A 15,893-nucleotide genomic window follows, 5' to 3' on the forward strand; every position below is an offset into this window, starting at 1 on the left:
TAGGCTGAAAAGAAAGAAAGAAGGAAGAGAAGGAAGAGAGGAAAACTGAAGGGTTTGGCTTTGAAGATTCGGTTTGTGGCTCTCCCAACCATTTCACTTGATTTTTCTTGAGGTTAAGCTCAGTGGGAAGCTAGGGTTAGCTGAGCATCAAGGATCCTAAGCTAGGCTTGTGGATTGGCAAGGGATTAGCAAGATCAAATCAGAGATTTGAGGTAAGTTCTTGAGGTTTTCGGTTTTAGGGTTTTGCTGGTTTTGAACTGTGTTTTTGAGCTAAATGGATGGGGTTTTTGGGGAAAACAGGTCAAGGTTGTGAAGGTGCAAGCCAAGGAGGTCTAGGGTTCAGTTCAAGGTCGAAATTTCACCCACGGTATGATTTCTAAGACCCTATCCTTGTTGTTTGAGTGATTTTCTGGTTTTTGGGTTCATTGGGTTAGATTTTTGAATTGTGGGTTGCTTGAGCTTGGGATTGAGTTCATGGGGTGCTTGGGATGAGTGTGTGGTGTGTATAAGTTTGTTTTTGGGCTTGAGAAAGAGTTGGACAAGTTTGGGGTCGAAATGGGGGAAGAAAATCGCAAGATGCGATTTTGGTTTTTGGTCTGCTGCAACTAGCGCTACAGCGCTAGGCAGGGGGTGCTGTAGCGCTAGCCCTGTTCTGGTGAGGGTGGTTCTGCTTGTAGCGCTACAGCGCCCTCTTTTGAGCGCTGTAGCGCTGCACTGTTCACAGAGGGGATTTTTGGGCTTTTGTGAAGGGATTTTGACCTAGGGTTCGGGGCTTGATTCCGGCACTTTGTTTTGGGGATCTAGGACTTCCCGGGGGCTCGGGATTAGTCCCGAGGCTAGGTTTCGGACTTGAGGATTGGTGATGACTTTGACTTGTGGATTTTGCTTAGGTAAGCGCTAGGGCTCGGGTAAGATCGTGCTCGAGGAGTCAGGTTGATCAAGGCTACTGAATCTAAAGGTAAGAAAACCGTAACACCCGAGATTAGGGCATGGCCCCAGATTGTATTATGTGCAAATGTTTAACCTTAAATGAATCATGATGTGTGTGAATGATTATTTCGAATGTACTATATGTGTGATTATGATGAAATGAACGGCAAGGGCCGAGTGCGGCGTAGGCCGGGTACGGCCGTGGGGCCGAAAGTAACACACAGCACATGGGATGCTTACATTCAGGGTGGGACCCAAGGGATACATGAGTTATCCTCGCGGTGAGAACCGAAACCCCAGGCTTTGGTAAGGCCTCTGGGGCGGCATGGCCGTGCTTGTTTATATTGGTGGTTTTCCTATTTATCAGTGAATTATGCCAGCTATATGAATTGCATATGTTATGTATTATTTGGGTTTTCTTGCTGGGCTTCGGCTTACGGGTGCTCCGTGTGGCAGGTAGAAGCAAGGAGTCAGTCAACCGGCCATGAGTATGGAGAGCGTGGGGGCGGCGCGTACATGTTCGGCCTGCCCGACTGCTTTGGTTGGGTGCATTTTGTATATGGCTGTATTAAATCATTCTTTTGATAACTAATCAAGTGTAAATCTATTTTTGAGTTGTAAATATTTTGTAAACCTCATTTTGGGATCCCAGATGTTTCACATTTAACGTTTTCAATGAAACTAATCATTTTCGAAGAGTACAGCCTTAAACTCTTATTTATTCACACTTTTGGTTTTAGAAACCACTTAGAGTCAGTCAAAAGCACGATTTTTATTTTTAAACTCACTTAGTAACGGCTCTAAGGTAGTAGGGCGTTACAACTTGGTATCAGAGCGAGCCAAGGTTTATTTGTTCTGGAGATTGACCGAACATGTACGCACGCTGCCATTGAAAATCTCGACTCAGGGTGGTTTGGTATGGTCGATTGATATATTCATGAATATGTGTTTAATGCTTCGTGTGCCTGCCTAGATTGTTATGAGCATGATGATTGAAATAACATATGCATGATGCCAGGGCGAGGCCCGTTGTATGCTGCATGATATTTGTATGTCATTTTGGTCGATTGATCTTGGTTGTTTTTGAGATTGAGAGGTAGAAATTGGACCTTGTTATCATGCCTAATGAGCGATGTCACTAATTGCAGGCATTTAGTTGTAATGCCTCGCCAATCGTCGAGACTCCGCGGCATTCAGGCCGAGGATGATAACCAGGGGCAGGACCCTCCACCTGCTCCTCAGAACTGGCAACAGATTTTAGCAGAGATGGAGGCTAGGTTGAGGAAAACAGAGGAAGAGCTTAGTCAGTTGAGGCAACCAGCTCCTCCACCAGCCACTGTGATACCACCACCGCCTAGTGTGGTACCAGCTCCGGTTCAACCTGTGACTGGGAACAGGTTGGAACCTCTATATGAAAGATTCAGAAAACAACAGCCTCCTACCTTTGAGGGCGGAGCAGACCCACTGCAGGCTGAGCAGTGGATGAGTACAATGTCTGTAATCCTGGACTTCATGAGGGTTGAAGGAAGGGATAGGGTTGATTGTGCCAGTTATATGCTTAGGCATGATGCACGAATATGGTGGGAAGTAGTAGGGCAGCGAAGGGATACTGCAATTATGACCTGGGAGGAATTCAAGAGCATCTTCAACGAGAAATACTACAGCGTAGCCGTTCGAGCGGCGAAGGCGGATGAGTTCAACAGCCTGACTCAGGGCAGGTTATCCGTCACTGAGTACACCCTAGTATTTGATAGATTGGCGAAGTTTGCGCCAGAGCTAGTGCCGACTGATACGGCCAGAAGGGACAGGTTTGTACGGGGATTAGGTGTAATGATCGCCCGTGACGTGAGTATTACAATGGCTCCAGAGACTACCTATGCGCAAGTGGTAGACAAGGCCCTCACTGCTGAGAGGGCTGAGGATCAGATCTGGAAGGATAACGCTGCTAGGCGTGATACCAGGAGGGTAGTGCCTTCTTCTTCTGGGCCTAGTCGGGGCAGCGGCCCCAGTGAGCAGAAGAGGAGAGTACCAGACTCATTTACTCCCTATGGTTCTGACAGGAGGGTTCGCGGTTCTGTGGGTGGCCGCCAGGGCGGTAATGACAACTAGAGGGGTTATCCATTGTGTCCTCGATGCAGGCGATGGCATCAGGGCGAGTGCCGGTCCGTCTCTGGAGCGAGTGCCGGCATCAGGGCATGTTTTGTTTGTGGAAGCACCAGTCACTTGAAGAAAGATTGCCCGCAGGCTAAGAAGGAGGAACCAAGGCAGGGTGACAGCCTAGCCCCTGCTAGGGTTTTCACCTTGACTCAGACTGAGGCAGAGGCCAGTCCTTCAGTGGTCACAGGTCAGATTTTTAGCGCTGGATCCTTGTTTACTGCATTGATTGATTCTGGTGCTACGCACTCATTTGTTGCTGCTAGGGTGATTGGTCAGCTTTGTAGACCTAGTATTTTGTATGCTAGGGGTTTTCAGACTATATTGCCTACAGGAGAGCTGGTAGTCTCTAGGAGGTGGGTTAGAGCCTTACCAGTAGTGGTAGATGGTAGAGAATTGTTTGTTGACTTGATTGAACTAGAGATGGACGATTTTGATATAATACTAGGGATGGATTGGTTGACGCGGTATGGAGCAACCATTGATTGTAGGCGACGAATGGTGACCTTTGAACCGGAGGGCGAGGCACCCTTTGTGTTCGTGGGAATGGTGGATGGGCCGCGGGTGCCTATGATCTCGGCACTAAAGGCTAGAGACCTGATGCAGGAGGGTTGTATAGGATTCCTAGCGAGTATAGTAGATTCCTCCAAGGTGGCGAGAGTGGGACCGAAAGAAACCAGAGTTGTCTGCGAGTTTCCAGACTTGTTTCCAGCGGATCTGCCGGGGTTGCCACCACAGCGAGAGATTGAGTTCATCATAGAGTTGGCTCCGGGAGCAGAGCCAGTATCCAAGGCACCTTACAGAATGGCTCCAGCAGAATTAAGGGAATTGAAGATTCAGCTGCAGGAACTACTTGATTTGGGGTTTGTCAGACCGAGTTTCTCGCCGTGGGGTGCTCCAGTTTTATTCGTTAAGAAAAAGGATGGATCGCTCAGGATGTGCATCGATTACAGAGAGTTGAATAAGTTGACCATCAAGAACAAGTATCCATTGCCTAGGATCGACGATTTATTTGATCAGCTTCAAGGGAGTACAGTGTTTTCGAAGATTGATCTCCGATCAGGCTACTATCAGTTGAGGATGAAAGAGGAGGACATACCAAAGACTGCTTTTCGGACGCGGTATGGGCATTATGAATTTCTGGTTATGTCCTTTGGATTAACCAATGCCCCAGCGGCATTTATGGATTTGATGAACAGAATTTTTAAGGATTACCTGGATAAGTTCGTGATTGTGTTTATTGATGATATCCTAGTATACTCCCAGTCAGAGTCAGAGCATGAGCATCATCTGCGCCTGGTGTTGCAGCAGTTAAGAGAGCATAAGTTATATGCTAAGTTTAGCAAATGCGAGTTCTGGTTATCGCAAGTTTCATTTCTAGGCCATATTATCAGTAAGGATGGGTTACTGGTCGACCCAAGCAAGACGGAAGCAGTAAGAGATTGGCCTAGACCCAGCAATGTTCCTGAAGTTAGAAGTTTCCTTGGCCTAGCAGGTTACTACAGGCGATTTGTAGAGGGGTTCTCCAGGATTGCTACTCCTTTGACAGAATTAACAAGGAAGAAGACCAAGTATGTGTGGACAGATCGATGTGAGAACAGCTTTAAAGAGTTGAAGCGGCGGTTGATTACTGCACCAGTGCTGAGCCTGCCAACAGATAATGAGAAGTTTGTGGTCTACTGTGACGCTTCTAGACAGGGTCTGGGATGCGTGTTGATGCAGGCTAGGAAAGTGATAGCGTACGCGTCAAGGCAATTAAAGGAGTATGAGCAGAGATATCCCACGCACGACCTGGAGTTAGCTGCAGTGGTATTCGCACTTAATGTTTGGAGACACTACCTGTATGGAGAGAGGTGCAAGATATACACTGATCACAAAAGTCTAAAGTATTTCTTTACCCAGAAGGACTTGAATATGCGCCAAAGACGGTGGCTAGAGCTGGTAAAGGATTACGATTGTGATATCCTGTACCATCCTGGGAAAGCTAATGTAGTGGCTGATGCATTGAGCCGGAGGGGCCCAGGACAGTTGTATAGTTCGAGGCAGATATCTGACAGACTAGCAGGAGAGATGACCAGAGCAGGTATAGAGCTAGTGGTTGGCAGGTTAGCCAACATTACTCTTCAGTCAACGCTCCTCGAGAGGATTAAGGAAGCACAGGGAAAGGACCCCCAGTTAGTTGAACGTAGAGAGAATGTCCTAACGGGAGCAGCTAAGGACTTCTCTATTTCTGAGATGGTTTTGTTGAAGTACAAAGGACAGATTTGTGTTCCGATTTATCCAGATATTCGGCGAGAGATTCTGGACGAGTCTCATACCACTCCCTACTCTTTACACCCAGGTTCTACGAAGATGTACCATGACCTGAAGGTTTTGTATTGGTGGTCAGGCATGAGAGGGACGTGGTGGACTATGTGGCTAGATGCTTAACCTGTCAGCAGATTAAGGCGGAACATCAGAGGCCAGCAGGATTATTACAGCCTCTAGGGATCCCCGAGTGGAAATGGGAAGATATTGCCATGGACTTTGTGGTAGGATTGCCAAAGACCGTGGGTCAGCATGACTCGGTGTGGGTGATTGTGGACAGGTATACGAAGTCCGCCCACTTCTTACCTGTGAAGACGACCTATACTGTGGATCAGTATGCAGAGCTTTATGTAAAGGAGATTGTTCGACTTCATGGGGCTCCGAAGTCGATAGTATCCGACAGAGACCCCACTTTCACTTCCAAGTTTTGGAAGAGCCTGCAGAAGGCTATGGGCACGCAACTCCGGTTTAGTACCGCTTATCATCCTCAGACGGATGGGCAGTCTGAGAGGACAATTCAGATACTGGAGGATATGTTACGAGCTTGTGTGTTGGATATTGAGGGATCTTGGAGTAGGTATCTCCCTCTGATTGAGTTCTCGTACAACAATAGTTATCAGGCGACTATCGGAGTGGCTCCGTATGAGATGATGTATGGAAGAAAGTGCAGATCGCCGATTCACTGGGAAGAGGCAGGTGAGAGAAGGTATTTAGGTCCTGAGATGGTTCAGAGGACCAATGAGGCACTTGAGAAGATTAGAGCTCGTATGCTCGCCTCCCAGAGTCGCCAGAAGAGTTATTCTGATCAGAAACGCAGGAGCGTGGAATTTCAGGTTGGTAACCATGTATTCCTCAGGGTTTCGCCCCTGAGAGGAGTAAAATGATTCGGCGTTCGGGGCAAGCTGAGTCCCAGGTTTGTTGGCCCCTTTGAGGTTCTAGAACGAGTTGGGGAGGTGGCCTACAGGTTAGCAATGCCTCCAGCTCTATCAGGGGTTCATGACGTGTTTCATGTATCCATGCTCCGGAAGTATGCACTACTCATGTGTTGAGCTTTGAGAACTTGGAATTGGATCGGGATTTATCGTACGAAGAAAAGCCTGTTCAGATCCTTGATAGGAAGGACAAGGTCTTGAGGAGCAAGACCATCGCCTTGGTTAAGATACTGTGGAGGAATAGCAAGGTCGAAGAGGCAACATGGGAACTGGAGTCGGATATGCGGGAGCGGTATCCCGAGTTGTTCAGGTAAATTTCGATGACGAAATTTTCATGAGGAGGGGATAGTTGTAACGACCCCAAATTCGGTATTAAGGCTTAGGGCCTGGGATAGTGTGCCTGGAGGGCATAAAGGAATTCTGTGTGTGTCTTTAATGAGTTTTATGCATGATTATGATTTAATGCACGTTATATGATTATGTGATTAATTTTGATGCATGACTATGTGAATTAGTATGCATGTAGACCTGATTGAGCATATTTGTAATTTGGCCATGTTGGGCATGACTATGTTGATACCTGTGATCTATGACTCGAGACGATCCTAGAATGAGCGGGTTAGCAGAAAGTCAAAGCGGGAACTTGTACCAGGCTTGGGTTAAGCCTGGGGAGTTTAATTGAGAATCTGGGAATATATTTGATGATTAATCTGGTATTGGGTAGCGAACGGGAATTATTAGGAACACTTGAGGAATTAGTGGGAATTTGGGTAATATGACTAAAATGCCCCTTTATGGACATAAAGGTTTAGAATTAGTAAGGGAGGGCATTTTGGTCATTAGGCTTGTAAGAGATAAAATAAAGAAGGTCTTTATACTTAGTGGATTTTGTAGAGAAAACCATAGGCTGAAAAGAAAGAAAGAAGGAAGAGAAGGAAGAGAGGAAAACTGAAGGGTTTGGCTTTGAAGATTCGGTTTGTGGCTCTCCCAACCATTTCCCTTGATTTTTCTTGAGGTTAAGCTCAGTGGGAAGCTAGGGTTAGCTAAGCATCAAGGATCCTAAGCTAGGCTTGTGGATTGGCAAGGGATTAGCAAGATCAAATCAGAGATTTGAGGTAAGTTCTTGAGGTTTTCGGTTTAGGGTTTCGCTGGTTTTGAACTGTGTTTTTGAGCTAAATGGATGGGGTTTTTGGGGAAAATAGGTCAAGGTTGTGAAGGTGCAAGCCAAGGAGGTCTAGGGTTCAGTTCAAGGTCAAAATTTCACCCACGGTATGATTTCTAAGACCTTATCCTTGTTGTTTGAGTGATTTTCTGGTTTTTGGGTTCATTGGGTTAGATTTTTGAATTGTGGGTTGCTTGAGCTTGGGATTGAGTTCATGGGGTGCTTGGGATGAGTGTGTGGTGTGTATAAGTTTGTTTTTGGGCTTGAGAAAGAGTTGGACAAGTTTGGGGTCGAAATGGGGGAAGAAAATCGCAAGATGCGATTTTTGGTTTTTGGTCTGCTGCAACTAGCGCTACAGCGCTAGGCAGGGGGCGCTGTAGCGCTAGCCCTGTTCTGGTGAGGGTGGTTCTGCTTGTAGCGCTACAGCGCCCTCTTTTGAGCGCTGTAGCGCTGCACTGTTCACAGAGGGGATTTTTGGGCTTTTGTGAAGGGATTTTGACCTAGGGTTCGGGGCTTGATTCCGGCACTTTGTTTTGGGGATCTAGGACTTCCCGGGGGCTCGGGATTAGTCCTGAGGCTAGGTTTCGGACTTGAGGATTGGTGATGACTTTGACTTGTGGATTTTGCTTAGGTAAGCGCTAGGGCTCGGGTAAGATCGTGCTCGAGGAGTCAGGTTGATCAAGGCTACTGAATCTAAAGGTAAGAAAACCGTAACACCCGAGATTAGGGCATGGCCCCACTGTGTGATTGCAGGGCATGGCCCCAGATTGTATTATGTGCAAATGTTTAACCTTAAATGAATCATGATGTGTGTGAATGATTATTTCGAATGTACTATATGTGTGATTATGATGAAATGAACGGCAAGGGCCGAGTGCGGCGTAGGCCGGGTACGGCCGTGGGGCCGAAAGTAACACACAGCACATGGGATGCTTACATTCAGGGTGGGACCCAAGGGATACATGAGTTATCCTCGCGGTGAGAACCGAAACCCCAGGCTTTGGTAAGGCCTCTGGGGCGGCATGGCCATGCTTGTTTATATTGGTGGTTTTCCTATTTATCAGTGAATTATGCCAGCTATATGAATTGCATATGTTATGTATTATTTGGGTTTTCTTGCTGGGCTTCAGCTTACGGGTGCTCCGTGTGGCAGGTAGAAGCAAGGAGTTAGTCAACCGGCCATGAGTATGGAGAGCGTGGGGGCGGCGCGTACATGTTCGGCCTGCCCGACTGCTTTGGTTGGGGGCATTTTGTATATGGCTGTATTAAATCATTCTTTTGATAACTAATCAAGTGTAAATCTATTTTTGAGTTGTAAATATTTTGTAAACCTCATTTTGGGATTCCAGATGTTTCACATTTAACGTTTTCAATGAAACTAATCATTTTCGAAGAGTACAGCCTTAAACTCTGATTTATTCACACTTTTGGTTTTAGAAACCACTTAGAGTTAGTCAAAAGCATGATTTTTATTTTTAAACTCACTTAGTAACGGCTCTAAGGTAGTAGGGCATTACTGCATTTCCTGGCATTACTCCAGCTTGGACAGCCATTAGATGACCGATGTCATCCACATTTCGAGCTCGGGAAACTTCCAAGTTATACCTCGTAAGGTAACTTTTTAATGTCTCACCTGGCTGCTGCCGAACGTTAGTTAGAGTTGATGCCTCAGGTCTAACCCCCATCATGGCTCTGAACTGCTTCTTGAAGTCCTTAGATAGCTGATCCCAAGAAGTGATTGAGTGTCTTTTATATTTCTCGAACCAGCTCTTGGCTGGTCCCGTTAGTGATGCCAGAAATAACATACATCTGAGCTCGTAACCCACGTTACTTGCTCTCATTATGGTATTGAATGTACTCAGATGGCTGTACAGGTCGGACTTTCCCTCAAACGTTGGGACGTGAGGGATCCGAAATCCTTGAGGAAGCAGGGTATTGGAAATATGGGGAGCAAACGGCTCGAGCTCCTCATCAGAGTCCTCATGCCGATCTTGGCCTTGCTCATTTTGCAAAAGTCTGAAGGACTTCTCCAACTGATCAATTCTTTCCTGGACCGGGTTCGTGAGGGGTCTTGCCTGAAATTGGTTGTCATTGATCACAATTCCAGGCTCGCGCCTTGGCAGGGGATCTTTACACCCATTTAGGCGATCCCTCAGGTCCGGGTTTGTCGGGTTAACATTACCCCGATTCTGATTCAAGTGTTCCCGCAGGTCGGAGCGATTCCTGCGGCTCCCAGTATTCTTTCGACCTCGATCATACATACTGATCGATCTAGTATCTCCTGAGTCGTCACTAGTAAGACTCATTGCATGATTATTTCAAGATGGGTCTCTTTCATGCTGCCTCGTCTCGGCAGTGCGGGACCGGTACATCTGACTTCTTGTAGATTGGGCGCCTCTTTGCTCCCTGAAGGCTTCTCTGTTCCCTTGCCTCCTTCCCGCACATCTTTCCCTATCATCACGAACTGGATGAGTGTTCTTGCGAGGTGGTGAAGGGTATCTTATAGGTGATGGCGGGAAATGTATGGGTTAAGGTGGCTACCACCCATTTCGAGGCCTAGATGGCCCGGAGTTTGCCCGAGACGGGTCGGTTGCATTCTGCGTGTTACCAGGGATTTGAGTCCGAGCCTCTGTAGGGGCTCGGTTATTCCTAGTTCCCACTGGTACCTCTGTAGTTGAATTAACCGGAGCCCTAGCTCGGGTACTTCTCTGGGGTCTCGAGGGAGCGGATGGCTCTGCTGGTGCCGGAGGTTGTTCCGGCCTTCTTGTGGCAGCATTTTTTCGTGGACGCCCACGAGGCCTACGGAGAGGAACATGCACGTCCCTCGGAGGAAGGGCTTGGTTTTCACATGGAGGCGGGGGCTGAGCCGCCTGAGCCTCTGCGGCTATCCTAGCCAACTCCTCATTCCGCTTGTTGGCTTCAGCCAACTGCTGTTTCTGCTGCGAGTTTTCAAGTTCCACAATGGGAACGTACCGTTCAGGATTGTAGTACATATCCTCATCCCTTGGGGGTGCTGGTGGTCCCCGAGAATCGGAGGACTCGCTTCTCTCCTCAATATCTGGGTTTACCATTGGCTGCTTCCCAGGGCGTCTTGGATAGTTCTCTTCAGGGATGTTTTGATCGTTTGCAGCCATTACTTGTTCAGGGATCGCACTGCTTAAGGCTCTCAATGAAAGCACCAAACTGTTGACGCCATTTTTCGTCAACTTGAAATGTAGAGCACGTAAACAGTAAATAGTTATGGCTAGAAAAATACGATAAAACAAGATGGATTTTTACGTGGTTCAGCAGTTAACTCTGCCTAGTCCACGAGTCTTTCTTATTAGAACTTAGGAAATTTCTGGAAATTCTTCAGAGATGAATTCTCCAGAGTTTCTCTCAAGATCACAAAACTTCGGTCATTTACAAAGGTATAGGACTTCTCTATTTATAGAGGAAGTCTCATGATACTATCCCACACGTTTCCGGGAGGTTATCCTTTACATTAATAAATTTAATGGCTTTAAAAGCCTGTAACTCCTATATACAAGGAAACGTCCCCTGAAGACCAGGGGGCGTATAACTGACTAATAAATATCCCTTTATTATAGGGGAGTTACAACAATAAATGTAGACTGCGTCTCTCCAAGTGACTCACTAAGATGTTCGAAGTCAACAACAAACATCGTCAGCAGTGTACCAGCCCAGGTCTCTGAGTGACTTTTGAGTTGTATTATTTTCTCCAAAACCACATAGTTTCGAGCTCATACTTATGTCAGGCTCGGAACTTTTGATCCGAGGCCACCCGAGAATAGACGTACTCCGATGTATGTCTTTCGAACTTGTAGGGACTTCGAGGCTATCCATCTTCGAGGTTGCCACCCGCTTTGTAGGTTCAGCGCCTAGGTTTCGAACATGTATTCTAGATATTGCGAGCTCACACCTGACGAATCCAGCTTTCGAGATCACAATTCTCAAGGCTCGAAATCTGGGTGTAACAAAGAAGAAAATAGAAAGAGTGCTTTGAATAGATTTTAGAGTGTTACATCATCTCCTTGAAGCTCTTATTTAATTATAATATATATATATCTATATAATTTATGTTTTCTATAAGGGTTCACACCATTTTGAACCTTGTATTTTAGTCGATTACCCATTTGGACCCTTTATTTTTTTAAGATTAACTTGTCAACTTTGTGTTTTGTCAAAAGGTTAAAAATATGAATATATAGTTAGATTATTTGAGCCACGTGCATTTGGTTGACTACCCATTTGGATCATTTATTGTTAAAAAATAACATTTGAATCCCATGTTTTCTCAAAATGTTAAAAATACAAATGGATAGATTATTTATTATTATTACATATAGATATTTTTAATTCACATCTATTATAATTATTATTAAAATAAAAATGAGAAAAAATATATACTGGATAGAGTTTTTTCATTAATTAATTAATAGCCATAAATTAGAAAAATAAAATAAAAATGTAACAAATTTACGTTTATTTATATTTTTAATTTAATTAACAAACAATATTAACATCAATTGTCATAATAATATTATTTTTACTTCATAATATATTTATTGTTTTTAAAATAGACTTTTGTGCTTTCACATCAACATTTGTATCTTTTATTGCTCATGGAATGTTCACTAAATTACAATCTATAAAACATTTATTTACTATAGTGAAAGCAAATCACATATTCAAACAATACCATTAGTAATATCGTTTTATCACAAACTTAAGAAAATATCAAATGAGAGAAAAATACAATTATTAATATTGACGATTGATGATAATAATTATAATATTTTTTACAATTATTCACTTTTGAATAAAAAACGTAATTATAATTGTTGACTGTGATTTTAGCCAACGACGTAAGAACGTCAACTACGACAAGCCTTCAAGAGAATTATAAACGACAACAGACAGTTTTTATCAATGAAAGTAAATAACACGAGATTTTATAGTGGTTCAGCCCCGATAATCGGTAATAGCCTAATCCACTTAGAGATTTTATTACTGTATTCACACTCAAGATCAGATGAACCAGTGTCAACTGAGTTTCTTCAGTGCAAATATTCCAGAATACAAAAAAGGGGTTCTCTCTCAGGAAAAACACTTTCTCTCTCTAGAACACAAGTTAACTCTTAATTTTGCCCAAAAAGTCCTTTTACGATCCTCCCAACCCTCTATTTATAGACCTAGGATTCTCAACTGATATCCCATTTTCATAGGGATATTTTATTATTCACCTTATATTTATATTACAAAATAAATGTTTGAAATACAACTGATCCTAAATTCGAGTGAGGAGTGAGAGATTCCCGGATGCTTAAACCAATTCTCACTGAAGTCGTTTCGGGAAGTTTGACGTAGTCTCACATGCATGTTGATTACTCCTTCAAGCTTTTCGTGGGTCAAAGGTGGTATGTGCATGGCTCTCCTCGGACCAAAGGTCATGTAAGTTTGGCTCTCCTCGGACCAAGGTGGTCCGAGGCCACTTCCTTTGCTCCTTACCTCGGGCAAGTCCGAGGTATACTCCTTCATTGTGTCTGATCGGACACAATGGTTTTCTTCTTGGCTTAAGGTGGTTCAAACCACCTTCTTTGGCATCTTACCTCGGTCAAGCCCGAGCCCATTTCCTTCAGTCAAGGTCCGATCGGACCTTGTACTCTCCTCCTTGGACCAAGGTGGTCCGAGCCATCTCTTCATGCCATCTCCTCGGACCAAAATGGTCCAAAGGCTACCTCTCCTATGGGCATGTCCGATCGGACATGGTGCCCTTCTCCTCGGACCAAAATGGTCCGAGCCTCTCCTTTTCAACCAAGGTCCGATCGGACCTTGTAATCTTCTCCTCGGACCAAGGTGGTCCGAGCCTACCTTCCTCCTCCTTCTCACCTCGTTCAAGCCCAAGCCTACCTCTTCCATGGCATACCCGATCGGCCATTATGTGGCTTTCCCCTTGACTAAAACTTAAGCCTTAGTCATTCTCTTTGGACACGTTCGAGCCAAAATATCAAGAGGTTCCCTAAGCTTAGGTCCGATCGGACCTATTGCTTTTATCCCTTGAACCAAAATCCAAATCTCTCCTTCAATCTTCTTGGACTTGGCTTCAAATCAATTATTAGGGTCTTCAAACTGAGGTCTGAGCCAAGCAACCCCTAGACCAAATATTCTCTTCGGTCGGGTGTATTTGTCTTGACTATCTGTCCAATTTCTTAACTGATGTTTTGGTCCATTGCTAAGCCAGATCACCCCACTAACTCATGTCATGTGCCAATTTTATTGCCACATCATTCTTTTCAAATTTTTGGGATAACAATAATATAATAAGATAATAAATATATAGAGAACCAAAATTCAAACACTACTAATACCAATACTTTGTTAACTGATTAAATTTAAAGATACGAATATACTTTTTCAGTACATATAGTAAACAATATCACAGCACCATGATCTACGTTCAATTTCTTCTGTTTCCAAAAAATGTAAGAAAAATACCAAAATATATAAATCAACCATAAATAAATATACTTATATTGTACATTTATTGAGTTCTCTCTATATTTGTAGATTGCATAAAACTTACTTGAGAATACTTTTTGAGATATATTGCAAGAAGAGAAAAAAAATTGAGAGAAATTAGAGTAAAGTAAAATATGAGATTAATGGAGAATGTTTATATAATATATAAAATGACGAAGATATATTTATATATAATTTTATTAATTTAAATAATATCTTGTGAATATTTTATTTAAATTTAAATAAATATGTAACTAAATTAATTTTCTTTAAAAAGTAAACATGCTAATATGGATTATGTAATGTTTATTTATTTATTTTTTTTAAAAAAAAAAGTAAAAGAGAAGACGTTAGGTGTTCTGAGATAAAGACTCATGTTATAATATTATATATGACATGATATATTTATATATAATATGATTAATTTAATTAAATAACTTGTAAATATCTTATTTAAATTTAAACTAATGTGCAACTAAAATTTATAAAATGAATAAAAAAATTAAGTGAAAGGAAAAAATAAAAAGAGTGCTTTGAAGAGAATTAGAGTACCACACATCTCCTTGAAGCTCTCCTTTATATATATATATATATATATATAAATATACATATATATATATATATACTATATTTTAGCTTTAATAAGTAATTGTAACAATAAAATTTATTTCCTTTTAATATCATGACAATATGACATTTATAAAAGTACTATATATAAACAAAAATTATAAAAATAAATATTATTAAATATATACAAAAAAAAATTTATTAGAATTTAATTTTAAACACAAAAATAAATTAAAAGAAATATAAAAAAATTAATTAGTTTTTATTGAAAAGATAATTTCATTGGTGTACCAAATTTAATATTTATTATTAATAATACCAAAATGGTATTTATTTTAAATATATATATTAAATTTCATATAAATTTTATATTGCTTAAAATATAGGGACTATTTCGTATATATGTAAATTACAAAAATATCTAGAAAAATTTTATTTAAAAAAATATCTTGCCACCTCATCAAAACATATCGAATTTCAAGAGTAATATACTTGAAATAGAAAAGTTCACAGAATCTCTGATTTTTCCGTTTTTTGTTTGTTTCAAAAGTAACATTTTGGTTACTTAAGATACAAATTTGCTACTTTTTCATAAAAAACATCATTTATAACCATATTATTTCATATACATTTTGGTTACCTCCAAAACTTATTTGTAGAAAATTTATTATCTTAAGATATTGATTATTTATTTTTAGATTATATTATTGTTGATACGATTTTTCGCCAACAGTGAATTAAGAAAATAACAAGGATGAATTAGTGCCTGATGGTAAACTGAAATAAGAAAATAACTCTCAAGAACACTGGTCTTTTTACGTGGTTCAGTGGTTAAAATCCACCTAGTCCACGAGTCTATATTATTGCTACTTTCTCTCTCTATTTTGACAAAGTTTCGGTATTACAGAATAATCGTCCATTTTCATGTCCAATATTCTTAGTATTTATAGAGAAATTCCTTAGACAGGCTTGGGTAACCCCGTGAGTCAATCACGGATTTGCGTATCTATTACATTTAATATGAAATACCCCCATTTATACTAGGATATGACCTGATCATGAAATAAATAGTCCCCTAATATCTGGGACATTAAATATCACAGGCTGCCCATAAACGATCGTATACAGTATCCGAGTCTTCGGGGATTCGCGGATACGCCATATCTTCAAATTACCCCGAGCTGGATATACCGTTGAGCTCGTACTGAGGAGGTCGTGGCTTATAAATATTATAAGCTCGTTCTTATCAATTTATGCATCCCTAACTCGGATAACCATCATGAAAATCGTGCTGTCTTTATGGAAAGTACATAGACTCC

Source organism: Humulus lupulus, chromosome 3 (assembly GCF_963169125.1).
Source record: "Humulus lupulus chromosome 3, drHumLupu1.1, whole genome shotgun sequence".
Taxonomy (NCBI): domain Eukaryota; kingdom Viridiplantae; phylum Streptophyta; class Magnoliopsida; order Rosales; family Cannabaceae; genus Humulus; species Humulus lupulus.